The 16737-nt window shown below is 40.1% G+C and overlaps 1 protein-coding gene across 1 annotated transcript in view; it reads right to left on the reverse strand.

The window, feature by feature from the left end:
- KCNAB1 (potassium voltage-gated channel subfamily A member regulatory beta subunit 1) overlaps positions 1-16737 on the reverse strand; it is a 419409-nt gene that overhangs the window by 305035 nt on the left and 97637 nt on the right. The gene's annotated exons all lie outside the window — the stretch shown is intronic.

A 16737-nucleotide genomic window follows, 5' to 3' on the forward strand; every position in this document is an offset into this window, starting at 1 on the left:
GCACTCCAGCCTGGGTGACAGAGCGAGACTCTGTCTCAAGAAAAAAAAAAAGAAGATAAAATTTACCCATGCTCTGCTCTTGTTCGCAAGTTCAAGATACCATTCGTTATGTTTCCAGTCATTCAGCTTTCAGAAGAAGATGGCTCATGGGATATAGCATCTAATTTTGCATGATCCAAATATTACGGTAAAGGGAATTTTTCCTTAAATATATACATATGTATAATTCATATTATAAAATGGTATAGAAGTAAATACACACACATGCGCACACACATACACATACGCACACACACACACAAATGAGTGCATGTAAAACTGGTGAAATGTGAATAAAGCCAGTAGATTATATCAATGTCAATTTCCTGGTTCTAATGTTGTACCATGTTATGCAAGATGTTATGATTAGGGGAAGGGTATGTGGTTTCTCTGAATTGTTATAGTTCTTTTAACTGCATGTGAATCTAGAATTATCTCAAATAATATGTTTAATTAAAAAATAGAAAACTGTAAAAATAGGAAGAAAAATAATGGGTGACATAGATAAAAATTTTAGAAGCAATCAAGCAGATCGCTAGGAGATACGTATCTTAGCTAACTCTAGAAGCTAAATTCTAAGATGGCAGGAAGGATAGTTGAGAAGCAATCTTATTTAACCGCAGAATCTCTGAAACATTGGGAACTGATAGCAACAGGCTTCTGGAACTGGAGTGAAGAAGGAGTGATGGTAAATAAAAGCAGAATCTGATAATGACCGTTTTAGAAACAGTGAAATCCCTGGAGCTTCTTCCCCTTCCCTGACCTTGAGATTCTGCTCCTTCTTCTGTACATGGCCAGAGGTTGAAGTGATGTTCTCTAGAGGCAATATTGCAAAGCATCTCTGTCCTGGGGACTCCTAGAGCAGGCAAATGGGGTAGAACCAAACTGAAAATAGCAAAATAAAGTCAATGAATTGATATGACCAATGAAGAACCCCTCTACTATTTTCATCCTCTTGGCCCTCAGACCCTCAGCAGCCAAGTCTCCAGGCTGGAAACTAGGAGAATAACTTTGGGGAAATCTGAAAGAGGAAATACATAGAGATATTGACATTGGGGGTGTATCTATCAGGGTTAAGTCAGAAAATCAGAGCCACTAAAAGTGTATTAGGGGAGTAGGGGGCTTACTCTAGGAATTAGAGCTTGCACAAGTGTGGGAAGAGCTGAGGAAGGAGGAATCTGGAAGAGAAGACTCAGAGGATTCAAGAAACTCATTACCTACTGTGGCAGTCAGAACAGTGACCCCCAAAGAAATCCACATCCTACTCCCCAGAGCTTATGAATATGTTGCTTTACATGGCAAAAGGGACTTTGGTGGTGTAATTATGTTAAGGATCTTGACATGGGGAGATAATCCCAGATTAGCTAAGTGGACCCAATGTTATCACAACAGCCTTTATAAAACAGAGACAAGAGGAAGAAAGTGAGAAAAGGAGAGGTGAAGACAGAACTGGAGGTTGGAGTGATGCACTTTGAAAATAAAAGAAGGAGCCAGAGCCAAGAAATGGAGGTGACCTTAGAAGCTGGAAAAGGTAAGGAAGTGGATTTCTCTCCTGAAGCTCCCAGGAGACACTTTGGTTTTAGACTACTGAGCTCCAGAACTCTAAGAGAATAAATTTGTGTTGTTTGAAGCCACTAAACTTGTAATTTTTACAGCAGCTCTAGGAAACACCTACAGCAACTTAAAGTATGGGTGTGGATGGAGCATGTGGGAAATGTTCAGAAAGACTGGATGTTTGGCCACCCAAGTAGAATAGTGGGTGAGGAGGTTATGGCAGGTCCATGGAAGCTACAGCCTCTGTAGAAATTGCAGTCAAGCATTTGGTGGCTGGGAGTCACTCTTGGTCCGTGGGGTCAGTAGTTGGGAGGGGAGGCTAGAGCCTACTAGGCATCTTTGCATCTATATGGCACATTCCCTGATTACTGTGACCTTCTGAAAGTAAAGACTCCTGCTTTACCTCTGCTTTCTAAATTTTGTACAAGTTTTTCTCTTAGCCAAACCTAATCACAGAGAAAATGGGGTTCTGGAAAGGGCAATTCCTAATCTTAAGTAGAAGCAGTAGTGCCAAGGTGATGAAACACAACTCAACTTTAGGAGTTTCCCTACCAAAGGCTCAGATAGCTCACCTGTCAACGAAGTTCAATGTCAACAAGCCCTACTCCTATGTAGAGAGCTTCCCATCAAAGTTTTAGTTTCTCACTCTTGAAAATAAGCACACTGGCCAGGCACAGTGGCTCACGCCTATAATCCCAGCACTTTGGGAGGCCAAGGCAAGTGGATCACCTGAGGTCAGGAGTTCGAGACCAGCCTGACCAACATGGAAAAACCCTGTCTCTACTATAACACAATAAGAAATTAGCTGGGCATGGTGGCACATGCCTGTAATGCCAGCTATTCAGGAGGCTGAGGCAGGAGAATTGCTTGAACCTGGGAGGTGGAGGTTGCAGTGAGCCGAGGTTACGCCACTGCACTCCAGCCTGGGTGACAGAGGGAGACTTTGTCTCAAAAATGAAAAGTAAAAATAAATAAGCACACCATCGGCCAGGTGCGGTGACTCACGCCTGCAATCCCAGCACTTTGGGAGGCTGAGGCGGGTGGATCACGATGTCAGGAGTTCAAGACCAGCCTGCCCAACATGGTGAAACCCCATCTCTACTAAAAATACAAAAATCAGCCAGGTGTGGTGGCACGTGCCTGTAATCTCAGCTACTCAGGAGGCTGAGGGAGGAGAATCACTTGAACCCAGGAGGCAGAGTTTGCAGTGAGCTGAGATCACGCCATTGCACTCCAGCTTGGGTGACAGACCAAGACTCCATCTCAAAAAATAAAAAATAAAAATAAATTTTAAAAAAAGCACACCATGAAGGATGATCAAACATCTGGGGAAAGTCTTGAACATGAAAAATGTGAAAACACAAAAGCCAATATCAAAACAGAAAAAAAATCAACTTGAAAAAATAGAGACTGTTTACAGAGTAGAAAACATGATACAACGATAACAACTGGAATCACTGGCTTATTTGGAGCTAAGAGAAAAATATTGCATCTATGAAATATTACTGACAAGATGCTTTAGAAGAATAAACATTCAGAAAACCAAAAGAAGGTTTTAGAAATTTAAGCATGCTATCCAAAATGAAAAGCTCAACAGAAGAATTAAAGAATAAAGTTGAAAAAATTTTTCAGAAAAAAGAGTATATAAAAGAGAGAGATACAAAGCAGTAGAGAGAATATGTGACAACTAGAGAAGTAGGCAGAAAGTTCATTATCAGAATAGCAGAAGCATGTGGAAAAGGGGTGGGGTATAAAAGACCACGAATTGGGTTCAGTGTATACTGCTGGGGAGATAAGTACCCCAAAGTCTCACAAATCACCACTAAAGAACTTACTCATGTAACCAAATATCACCCGTTCCCCCAAAACTTAGGGAAATAAAAAATTTAAAAAGAATAACAGGAGCACCAGAAAGAGAATGAAAAAAATGTAACCAATAATAATAATAAAATGAAATAATTTAGGAACATTTACCAGGACTGAGGACATGAGAGTTTACAGATTGAAAGGGCCTAGCCCACAGAGCACACTGCGCAATGGATGAAAATCAGCCCACACTAAGTAATTTCACGATAACGTTTCAGAATAGCAGAGCCAAAAAGAGATTCGATAAGCTTCCAGAGATTTAAAAACAACAGCAACAGGGCAAATAGGAGGGTGTTGATGTCAGAATTGCTTCATACTGCTTAATGGCAACGTTGCAAGATAGAAAAGAAAGATTTTCTTAATTCTGAAGGTAAATTATTTCCAACCTATAACTTGATCCAGCCAATCAGTTCAAGGGGAAAATAAAAACATTTTCAGACATAGAAGATTTTAAAAAATTTATTTCCCAGTCACCTTTTCTTAGACACAGGAAGGTTTATTCCATCAAAATGAAGAAACAAACCAAGAAAAAGGAAAACACAGAATAAAAATAAAAATAAATAAATAAAAAATAAAAAGAGGAGCTTCCCAGGTGCTAGGGAAGGGAAATACTAGAAGAGCAGCACCACAGAAGCATGCGGCCCCAGCGGGAGCAGCATTACCCAAGAGATAGACCCTTTATCACTGAACTGAGTCTGACTACGCTCAGAATGATGTGGTCCACCCAGAAGTCAACCAAGAAAGAGAAACACTCAGACGAAGAAACAAAGGAATCCAACTCAGAAGGCAAAGAATATTCCTGGGGTGACAGCACAGCCATCCTAGGGTGTCATCTGTGTAGAAGACCTTGAGAGCATGCAGTCCATAGGGCATAATGGAGGCTTCCAAGGATGGCTCCAAGAAAAAGAAATTAGAGCTGGTAAATTACCTGATATGATTAACTTTATAAAACATTGTGTTGAGAAACTATTAGGAGGTATGGGAAGATTTGCAATAAGTATCAAGAACACTAAGGAAAGTTTAAAAAGCAATTATTAATTTCAGGAAAGAAACAGAAAGAAGGAAAACATAATCATAATGCATTATAAAGTTTGTCTTCTTGGCCAGCTTCCAACTGTCAGCATTGGCATCTCTTTGCAGAAGACTTTCACAAAAGCTTCAGAAGGCCAGGCTGCCTGTACATGGCAGGCTGGAAGTATTGTGGAACTAACGACCCTTGGGGGCAGCCTTCAACAAGTGGCTGAAAGAAACTGGTATACAAATATCCCAGCTCCCTCACCTTTCAGGTGGGATGGCACTGAATTGTGAGTTTTACACCGGTTCCCAGAGTTTCCCTCACAGAATTAAGCTCCAATTACCTATAGTGGTAACGTCTTGATAATGCACCCTCGATTACTGCTTTTTCTTCTGTTTATCACTTCCTTTCCCCTCTACTGTTGTTTCCTGTGCCTCCCAAATGAATTACTTGTGCTTGAATTCTTGTCTCAGGGCCTGATCCTCGGGAACCCAGATATTACAGTTTTCAACTGTGAATAAAACTTGGCTAGGCATAGTAATGTTAACATTGAGTATATACTTAACAAAAATTTGGAGTATAATTAAATCAGGAGAATAGGTGAAGAGAAGCAGATAGGATGGTAATATAAAGGAGTTAAATCCTCATCTACTATATTAGAAACTCAATAGATTATGTCTAAATTGATGAATCAAAAGAGAGTAGCATTCACATATTATTTAAAGGCATAAAATGCTAGAAGGAACAGGTTAAAGAGTCAAAAGTGGTTGTCTCTGGGGAGAGGGAGTTGGAAGAACGAACATGTTGGGACCAGGAATTGCGTATTTTGATATATAAACCCTTTACTATTATTTGACATCTTAATAGTATTACTATTTTAATAGCATTACTACTAGCATGTACTATTTTGACATAATTTATTGAGGGAAGAAAAGAAGGAGAAAAAAGAAAGGAATGAAGGAAGGAAAAAAAAAAAGGGAGAGGAAAAGGGCAAGATAATTTAAAAAGGAGAAAGACAAAGGAGGCCATATCTCTTAGAAATGTCAAAATGTTGTTTTATGTTTTACGCCGCCTTTCCTCAGCTGGACTGTAACTCCTTAACCCCAAGTCTTATGTTAAATCCAAAGCTAGGAAAATTTATTTTCAAGAACCATGAAGTCATAAAACGTGTCTATTGTAGGAAATATTTTTGGACAATGAAATACATCTTCCATTAGTCAATTAAGTTGTAAATGACCTCATTAGTGTGTATGTGTTTCTCATTCTTCTTTTTTTGATCTCCCTAACATGATGTATTTCCTGCAGCTTTCAAGTTTAAAAAGTACCTCGAGCTTGTGAAGCTGTTTTCCCCTCATCCCATCACAGGTGTTTTTTATCCCTTTTCTAAGCAAATCCCCTCCGTGATGGGAAGAGACTCAAGTCTTCATGGATTTGGGGTACAGGAGACACAAAAGATGAAGAAGATAGAGTTTGCTTTTATGAAACTTACATCCTATTCCAAGGACTGATATTAAATGAACAAATTTCAGAAATCCAGGTACAAATTATGATAAATGCCATGAATGGAATAAACGGTAGGCTATAATTAAGAGCACGTGCAAAAGGGTGCCGTAGACAGTGTGGTGAGTGTGGGCTCTCCAAGGATTGCAGGTGCTACTGGTTGGACATTCCCAGAGGCCCCAGCGCTGAAAGCCACAGGTCAGAATGGGCTTTTCAACATGGATGAGGTTGCAACCATCACAGAGTAGTGGCTGGAGAAGGAGACCCAGGTGAAGGGAAGAGAAATGGGGAAAGGTTGACCTCCTCTACAATTTGCTAAGGACTGACTCACTGCCTATCTGTTAAGAAGCTCCTGTAAACTACAACAGAATAGATTTCCTAAACAAGCATAGAGAAATACAAACTACTACCTTTGAGTTCATTTTTCTATCTTTACATTTAACATGAAAGGAAAGGCAATAAAAAGAAACACTGTGCTGCCCAAGGACCACAAAATACCCAAGAAAGAAGCAGAACGACAAATTTTATTATGACAAACTTATTATGTAGTCCACATTTGAATTCTATCAAGTTTATCAGAACGACAAACTTATTATGTATTCCACATGCAAAATAGTGTGTACCTTCAAGACAGATCTGAGTATTAAATAAAATCCTCCAAATTTATTATGGTTTTTCTCACCAACACTTCTGATTAAAATGCTTGTTTCTCAATTGTCTTATCTCTGAGTAAAAGTAATGATCTGCTCTTTTTTCCCCAAAGGTGTTGAAATTTAACGAACCTTAAGTTCCTTTAATTAATTAATTTCCTAGCAGCCTCAAGTCAAGGACTTATGTGATATGAAAGCGAAGTATTATTGTAGACATTTCTCACAGTAATAACCTCACTGTCAGGTAGCTGGCTTATAGCTTGAAGATTTATGCATAATTTCATATCTCAACATATTGTTCATTTTTCACAATTGTAGATCAGAGACAAGGATGTGCCAGTGAGCTGAATCAATGACACAACAAGCAATGCCATTTAGAAAAATTACTCATGTTATTCTAGAGTCAACTACTCAAAACTGGTAAGAAATTACAAACTTTCAGTCTAAACAATTAAGCTGAAAAAGGCAAACTTAAAAACAAGGAGGCTATGAATCTAAAAGCTCTGACGTAATTGTAGAATCATTTGAATTCTATCAAACTGTCATTTTGGATCTGAGATTAAAGAAACGTTTTTTAGGTTTTGCTATTTGTCATTTGTTAGGGTCCAAACAGTGCCTTTAAGATCTCTCTGGGCTTGTTAAAAGGGATCCCACTTTTAAACATCCTGTTTTGTCTGTTTGGCCAGCCATGGACTCTCAGCTCACCTTCTTAGCTGTGGCTCTGACTTCCACCCTCCCAGACCAACGGTCTCATTCATCCTCTCAGTAGTCAGTCTGTCAGTCATTTACTTATCTATTCCACAAACGTCTATCCAATCCCTACTCTGGGCTAGCCTTGTTCTAGGAAATGAGCGTACAGAAAGGACAGAATAGGACAGAAAGAGCCCTGGTTCTGATGGCACCTGCACTGTGATGGGGAAGACAAACAGGAAACAAGTAAACCAAACTATTAAGAAAGTCACATCGGAGGTAAAAAAAAAAAAGATCAGGAATGATTTGAAAATGGGGTGAAACGTTAGATTGAGTGTTCAAGAAAGGCCTCCTTGAGGATGTGATCTCTAACCTGAAGCACAAATGTTAAGAAAACAGCCACTTGGAGGAGGTGGGTAAAGCACTTCAGGCAAAGGAAAGCACACGTGCAAAGGCCCTGAGGTGGAAGAGAAAATAAACACAGTAGAGGTAGATGCAAAAAACTTCCAATTCCCCAGATCATTGTGTTTACAAGTTACAAAACAGTATGTATAGTTGAGTGGGGTGGGGGTGTTGTATTCAAAAGCAGGAGGGCTATTCCCCTAAATATCAACAGTCATTTCTAAAAAAAAAAAAAAAAAAACAAGGCAATTTTAATTCTCATTATTCCATTTCTTGTATTTTCTAATATTTCTTCAGTTAACACTAAGCTACTGATGTAATTAAAAATCAGCTATTCTGAAAAACCCTGTTTACTTTCTTAAGAACAATAAAATATAAATTGAAAGAAAAAAATGGCAATTTTATCCATTTAGTAAACTTAATTTAGATTTTTAAAATTCAAAATCTGAGATAATTCTAGACATACTGGACTGAAAATTTCATGCTATTGTCTATGAAAGTACATTATTTATTTAGAAGTAATTCAAAGAAAATGATTTATATGAGGGGCTAAAACCAATAAACCCTTTCCAAGCTACTCTTTTCTAACCTTCCTCTTCAAACATTGTGTGTACTGAGGACAGTTGTCTACATGCATCCCTCCTTACCAAGAGCCTAGCCCCAGTCTCTGACCTCAGTTCGTCACCTACCCTCAAGAGCAGTAACACTGCAATTCTGAAAAAAACGTTCTTTTAACTCAGTCTTTTACTAGATCCTATTTCCAAGACTTTTGTTGTATTTATTAAATTTAGTGTGTTGAAAACAACTAAGAAGTCATGCATGCCTAACTATAAAAGCTAGAATCCTACAGCCTTAGAGTAGGTATATAATTCCAGAAAATAAACAATTCTAGTTTTAGGCAGGTCTCTGCCAGCAACCAGACACCATGTTGACAGAGCACTGGAAGCAGCCATGCCAGAGGGCAGGCAGTGGCATCATTGGTAGACAAACAGAAGGAGGCTGGGAGATGAGGCAAGAAAACAAGAAGTCTGCAGAATATGTTCACAGAGTTTTTAGGTAAGAGGCAATGCAAAGTATCAAGTTGATGTAATCAGTAGTTTGAGGGCATGTTTGTTTTCATCAACTGTTCAGCTGCTGCAGCACCCCCAAATGGCTGTTATGTTGGCAGTTCCCTCCACGGTCGTAGACTTATGGCTCCCAAATTTGTCTCATCTTCATCATCATCTGAATGCTTCTCAAAATAGGAATTCTGGACACCACTCCCAGAGACCACGATTCAATAGGTGTGGGTTGAGCTTCAGAATCCATATTCTGTCAAATCTCCACCAGGCAATGTGACTAGGTTTGGGAGGCCTAGCTTTAAAAGAGCAAAACCGACAGGCCCTCAGTTTAGCCATGTATTCCAGAGGTGTAACTTTGCAGGAGTTGAATGGCAGTCAGCATCCAGAGCTGGTGCTCTCTTATGAAGTGAGAGATTTTCCAGCACAAAGAATCTTTTCAAATGAGCTGAAAAGAGTTTGGCATAAGGGATGCTTTACATTTCTAACCTGGCTGATCATCAGAATTGTTATAATTATTATTGTGATTATTGTTATTATTTTTTTAAAATTCAGAGTCCCAGGCCACACCAGAGTCTGATTTAATATGTCTGGGATGAAATCTTTGAATCTGCACTTTAACCATCTCCAGTGGGTAGTTTAGGGAACACGAGGTTTGGGAGCAATGGCTCTAGACTAGTAGCCCTAAAACTTTAGACTGTATATACCTTTTGGGTACTAATCAAATAAGCAACGTCATAGCCCCCACCTTCAGAGATTCTGATTCTGTCATTTGGGGAAAGACTCAGGAATTTCTATTTTTGATGAGCAACTCAAGCAGTTATCTTGCAGAGAATTCAAGGACTGTCCCTCCAGAAACACTGATCCAGAACCACCACCCATCCCATCTCCTCTGCCTCATGCCACCAAGCTAACGGTAATCTGCACCTCACAGGAACCTCTCTTTCAAAAGTAAGAAGTAAAAGAATTTACACTAATATTTCTTTAATGTACGCCATAGTAGGCATCCACCATGATGATGTGTTTTCATAAGCTCCAGGAAGACTTATCAAAAAGACCAAACATTTGGGTCAGCCACGTGAGTGACCAACCTCGAGGCTTCAACTGCACTGGGTAACACTGTCACCCAGGGAAGCTGAATGTGGACTGAGTTGGGAGGGAAAGGGTAATACATTACTGAAAAGGAAAGTCAAGTTTATGGCACTTTGTCAGGTACTGCTTAGTAGAGCAACATGAGACTATAGCCAGAAGATAGAGATGAAGGGCAAGATTTGAGAATGAAAGAGGTAGGACACAAAATAGGTGAAATGAAGGAAGAACCATGGTTGTGGTGCCAGATATGAATGAAGCAAGGTTGCTGGGTCCTCAGTCTTTTGCTGTGTAGGCCAAGTGGCACACAAGCGGATCAGCTTGATCAAAGAAGGTAAACGGCAAGCTTGAACGAGAGTAGAGAAACTGATGTGTACGAATTCAGCAGTTGCCCTTTCTACCAGCAAATAAAATTTTCTGAGGCATGACTTTGAATTTTGCACTCAAGGCTCATGGGTCAGAGTGAAACACTTAGCTGGCGAGGGATCCCAGTTCCCTCACCACAGCTATGTCACAATGTAACATGCTGCTCTTACTCATGGCTTTTGTTTAAAACTAGAAAATTCACATTTGATGGTGCTAATATACATGAAAAGAGAGAGATCACAGACAGTTATGGTCACATTTCTTGTTATAGCAAACTCTGGTATATGTTGACCTTTGATGTGAGTGAAGATATCAGGGGTCTATTTTCTGGGAGAAACATTAACTCTGTATATGTCTAACTCAGCCTGCTCTGTACGTGGACCTGTGTAGCTAAATGCAACTAGAGCAAATCACACAGCCATACTGATCAGCCTCACTTTAAATTCATGACATTAATCTTTAGGAGCCCCTAGCGGTACCCAGAAATCATACTCTGCTTCCCTAGTCCTTTCTTCTTCCCATTCTTCACACCTTGTCTTCCATCTTCAAACCCTCAGGACACCCCCAACCCATCCCCACTCCCAGCGTCGACCTCACTTCCTATTTTGCTAAGACATAGAAGGCATAGGAAGCTTCTTCTCATCCTACATACAAATGGGTGCCCATTTCGTCTTCCTTTCACCTATTCCTATGATTGAACTGTCCTACATCTAGGTAGGGTTAAGCCTTCCGCTTATGTTCCGGCTCCTAAAGTCTCTTGGGTACTTGTGGAAATTGCTGCAGCAGTTCTCTCTTCTCCTTCTTACAGTGTCAGGTTTCCTTTCTCTACAGGGTCTTTCCCATAGGCACACCGACACATTTGCCAGAGTTGATCATGCTCTCCTCCTTCAAGCATGGTCCTCATCTGGTTTCCAGGACACTCCCTCTCCTGGTTTTCCTCCTTCCTCACTGTCTGTTCCTCTCACTATTCAGTGCTGGCTCCTCTTCCTCTCCTCAACCCCAGCCCCTGGGGAATTCTTGGAATTCTTCTCTTCTCTGTCCGTGCTCACTCTCGGTGATCCACCCAGCCTCAGGATTATCAGAATCATCTATGAGCTGATGCCTCCCTCAGGTCCATCTCTAGCCCAGGTGTCTCTCGTAAACTCCAGAATCACATACCCAACAGCTTATATGACATCTCTGCTTGGGGTATAATGGTCATTTCCAGTTTTACAAGTCCAAAGTGAGCTCCTGCTCTTACTCCAGCTCTTTTCCCACAGTCTTCTTTCCTCAAGAAAAGGCAGTGCCACTCTTCCAGCATGTCAGGCTCCAAACTCTGGAGCCATCCTCGACACCTCTTTTTTGTTAATTCCTCAGATTCAATCTATCAGCAAGTCTTCCCAGCTCTTTCTTCAAGAGAGATCCAGAGCCTGACCACTCCTCACTGTCTCCACTATACTTCCCCTGCCTGGGCCACCTCATTCTGCATCTGAATGGCAGCAGGAGCTTAATAACAGGCCTCTCTGCTTTTGCCGTTGCTGGTCCTCATCCAAACCTTAGCCCCGTATGCTAAAACACTCTACTCATGCCTTCTCATCTCACTATGAGAGAAACCAAGAGCCCTTACAATAGCCTCCAAGGCTCTACTCAACCTGGCCTCTATCACCCCATTTGTATTGTTTCTTACTTCCTGCCCTCTCCCTCCAGCCTCACCTACCTCATTGCTGGTCCTTCAATTCATTGGACACACTCCTGTTTCCAGAGACCTCTGTATGGCTCATTTCCTATCTCCTTTGCGTCTTTATTTAGACAGCTTCTTCTCAGCAAGACCTTCCCGGACAGCCCTATTTGTAATTGCAGCCCCTTGTTCTCCCATATCCTCCATTCTGGTTTTATTTTTCTTCTTCTTGGCGCTTACCAATATCTAATATGTTACATATTTAAATTGTTATAATGACAATGATTATTATTTTCTGTACTCTCGGCCACTCACAAAAGCTCCACAGGAGCAAGGACACTTATCTGTTTTATTCATTCCCATGTGTGCCTCAAATGGTGTCTAAAACAGTACCTGGCAGATTTCAGTGCAGAACTATTACTTGTTGAAAGAATCTGAGAGTTGGGCCTTGAGATTTCATACTTCTGCAAGGCATGGTCCATCCTCTAGAAGAGGTATAATAATCCACAGGTATAATAATCCAAGGTATCATAATCCACATGGCCTCTTAGCTCAAGGAAAGGAATTCAGAAAGGAAGGAAAAAAAATGAAAGAAAACTTTCTCTACTATTTCTGTGTTTTTCTGAAAATTGAATAGTTTTATGTTCTGATTTTATTTTTAGAATGGTGACTAAGGTATTTCAGTATTTCTGTATTACTACCAGCCCTTCATTCTTTCCAAATGGTTTATAAAACCTTAATAATACATTTTATTTTACAAATCACAGTCACAGATTAAAATTCCTATATGCTTGGGGAAAATATTATTGTCTCACTTTGAAGTGAAAAACCACCTTTGCATTTTTGCCTTGTGGACATCCACAAAGATAGGAAGAGTAATTCTATGCCTTCATCTGGCGTGGGCTTCTGTGCATTGATTAGTAGTAAAAGTTCTGGCCACATCCTTGCCCTCTTGGCCAAGCCTGAGTTTAGCTGGAAAATTGTGTTTATTCTTATAGATCAAGAAACAAAAAACTAATTGGCCTCCTTGCACAAAAGCATCGGGACAGAAGCAAATAAAAGCCTGTCTAAAGGTCTAGCTCCCTGGACTTTGAAATCCAAAACAGAAGTACAAGTAAGTGTCTGGTATTTCTTTGTGGAAGGGCAAATTAACATTTGTCAGAATTCACTATAGTTTGATCTACATTTTAGCTTCATTTTCATATGTTCACCACCCATATAAAACAAATCTACATTTCTACTTAACCAATGGGGGTGAGGGTCTGTATGAAGGGAGGGGTTAAGAGGCAAATTATTCATCTAACTTCCTTTTTTCAGGTGGCTAATGCTTGCTATTACTTTCTAAGTAATACTATTTAGATAGTATTTAGATATTTAGACAGCTGAAGAAGTGTTTGATGTTGAGTAAGGGATACATGGGAAAATAACATTAGATTCAAAAACAATATAATTATTAATGTTGACGAAAAGAGTCAAACTCTGTAAAATATGAGAAGAGATTTATTCTGTGCCAAATACGAATGACCATGGCCCATGACACAGCCCTCAGCCTGAGAACATGTGCCCAAGGTGGTCGGAGTACAGCTTGGTTTTATACATTTTAGGAAGGCATGAGACATCAATCAAATATAAGAAATACATTGATTTGGTTCAGAAAGGCAGGAGAACTCAAAGTACAGGCTTCCAGGCTATAGGTAAATTTAAACATTTTCTGGTTGGTAATTGGTTGAGTTTATCTGAAGACCTGGGATTAATGGAAAGGCATGTCTGGTTAAGGTAAAGGATTGTGGAGACCAGGTTTTATTGTGCAGAGGAATCACTCAGGTAGTAGACTTCAGAGAGCCGGTTGTAAAACGTTTCTTTTCAGACCTAAAAGGGTGCCTACCTCTTAGTTGATTATCTCCTGGAGCTGGGAAAGAAGGAAGGAAGGGAGGGAGGGAGGAAGGAAGAAAGGGAGGGAGGGGAGGTAGGTGATTCTCTACAGAATGTGGATTTTTCCCAGAAGAGACTTCGTAGGGCAATTTCAAGGCATGGTAAGGAAATATATTTTGGGGTAAAACATTTTTTTATTTTCTTCCTTGTTATGCCAGAGTCAGATTGGAAAGTAAGTCATGATATACAGAGTCAAATAAAACCCATCTGATGAGAATTTATGGTTTGTAGGGCATGACTCCCCAGACCCCTTAGATAGGAGTTTGGGCAAAATAAAGAATCAGAGCTTAGTCCTCATTAATATACAGGAAAAGAAAAGTAATCATATGTGATTACAGGTAATCCCAGCTTAACTGTGGTCAAAATGATGCAGGTCTTGAATATTGCTGTAATCAAACTGAAGATAAATCTGTAAAAGGAGGATGGGAAGGATACACCTGTGCACCAGAGCAAGAGGAGGAAAGAAAGCTATCATACCCCAAATCATCAACACAGAAGTCACAAACAGATCCATCTAAGGGTAAAAGGCAGTTTTCTCCGGAAGAAAGAAAAGAAGGAGGCTGAAGACTGTTTCTCCCAACAGATCCTCAGGATTTGCTGACTCTCTAAAGTGGGTGCATACAATTTTAATGCAAACTTTTTGTGAAAGTAAAGAAACGTTTTCACTGATATATACATACAGAAGATACACAATCATATGTAATTCTCACAAACACATCCTGCATCTACTACTTAAATCAGAGAGGTTCTGACTTCTTAAGAAAAACCACTTCCTGCATTCCTATTATTTATCTCATTATCCCTCTTGTTTACTTCATAGCACAAGCTGTATGTGTATATTTATTTGGATGTTGACATCTTTGTTCTCTCTCTCCCTCTCATATGTAAATTCCACAAGAAAAGCTCCTTGTCTTTATTGTTTTATACCCAATGTCACTGTGTATTACACACAACAATCTATCTCTGAATAAATGCAGCCATATGTTGCTTAGTAACAGAGACACATTCTAAGAAATGTTAGTCAATTTGTCATTGTGTAAACATCATAGAGTGCACTTAAACAGACCTAAATGGCATAGCCTACTACACACCTAGGCTATATGGTACATCTCAAGGCTCCTAGACTACAAACCTGTGCAGCATGTTACTCTACTGAATACTGTAGGCAATTGTAACACAATGGTAAGTATTTGTGTATCTAAACATAAAAAGGTACAGCACAAATATAATCTTATGAGAGCATGATCATATATGTAGTCTGTCATTGCCTGAAGTGTCATTATGTGGTACATGACTGTATTGTTAAACGAATACATAAATGGACACAAGGCCACAAATATGATAAAATGGTGCAGCCATTAAGAAACTTAAAACTGGATGGTAACAATTCTAGGTATTGTTTTGCCTTATGCTCTTTGGATGTCAAGCTTAGGTAATAAAGAATAAGCCTGTGAGCTTATCTTTACAAGTAGAACATTCAGCACCAGGACTGAAACATAATGAAACAATCAATAAACATGTGTGAGATGTCTAACTAAATGTTTTCCCATACTATACCAACTATTGCAGTTTGGGACACAGGTTCTTCCTACATTGGAATGTGGTCTTCTCTTAAAAAAAAAAAAAAAAAAGGTTAAAATTATAATTGCAGGGTTTTCAATATCTTGCCACCCAAACAAATACCTCTAGGCACAGCTGCTATTTACCAACACCCAACTGGAGAGGAAGCGAGGAATTAGCACAGTCAAACCTGGAAGGTCTTTGATACATTTCTGCATTAATCCATTGTCCCTCTTCTCTGTACCCCTCTTTATACCCCTCATTTAAGACTTCTAGTGCCTACTGCTTTTCTGAGCCCATCTTCTTACCAGATTAGGAAATGACTCTACATCATTTTACTCCTCCATTGATTATACTTCAGGATGAATCAGTGTTGTCCTTTCCATTAATGCATCCAACATAATTGTGTCTCATCTTTTATCTGTAACCACATGATATGGTTTAAATTTGGGTCCCTGCCCAAATCTCCTGTCAAATTGTAATCCCCAAGGTTGGAGGAGGCGCCTGGTGGGAGGATATTAAACAGACCTAAATGGCATAGCCCACTACACACCTAGGCTATATGGTACATCTCAAGGCTCCTAGACTACAAACCTGTGCAGCATGTTTGGGCACAGATTTATCCTTTGCTATTCTCATGGCAATGAGTGAATTCTCACAGATCTGTGAGGTATGTAGCACCTCTCCCCACTCTCTTCCTCCTGCTCTGGCCATGTAAGCTGTGCCTGCCTTCCCTTTACCTTCCACCATAATTGTAAGTTTCCCAAGGCCTCCCCAGCCATGCTTCCTGTACAGCCTGCAGAACCATGAGCCAATCAAACCTCTTTTCTTTACAAATTACTCAGTCTCAGGTGTTTCTTTATAGCAGTGTGAGAATGAACTAATACACCATAGAAAGAAAATAGTCTTGTTCTTTTTAAAACAGAATCTCAAACCTCTCCCTCAAAAAGACTGTGTTCAGGGCTGAGACCCCTAAGAGGCTCCCGTTTACACACACAGAAGAGGCAAATGGTGCCTCTGGGGTATGTCTAGTGCCTTCTCCCCAGACTCCACGCTAGAACAACACCTTCTCTCTGTGTAGACCCTAGTCTCCGCTGGGGTTCAGGTATGCCATGGAACTCAGAGGCCAGCTTCCCCAGAATCTTGACAGTAGGAAATAACCAGCCTGCAAAGGGCCATGTGGGCATAGACAGAAAACTGGTCCTAGTGGGAGGAGAAATAGTGTGGTCAGAAGAGGACAGCGATCCTGAGAATCACCTAGTGGCTATCACTGAGATTTTTCTCTGATCTATCCCCCATTGACTCCAACCTAGGTCAAGAGTAAGAAAGGCCTGGAACTCAACCTGAGCAAACTATTTC

The sequence above is a fragment of the Rhinopithecus roxellana genome, chromosome 1 (assembly GCF_007565055.1).
Source record: "Rhinopithecus roxellana isolate Shanxi Qingling chromosome 1, ASM756505v1, whole genome shotgun sequence".
Classification (NCBI taxonomy): Eukaryota; Metazoa; Chordata; class Mammalia; order Primates; family Cercopithecidae; genus Rhinopithecus; species Rhinopithecus roxellana.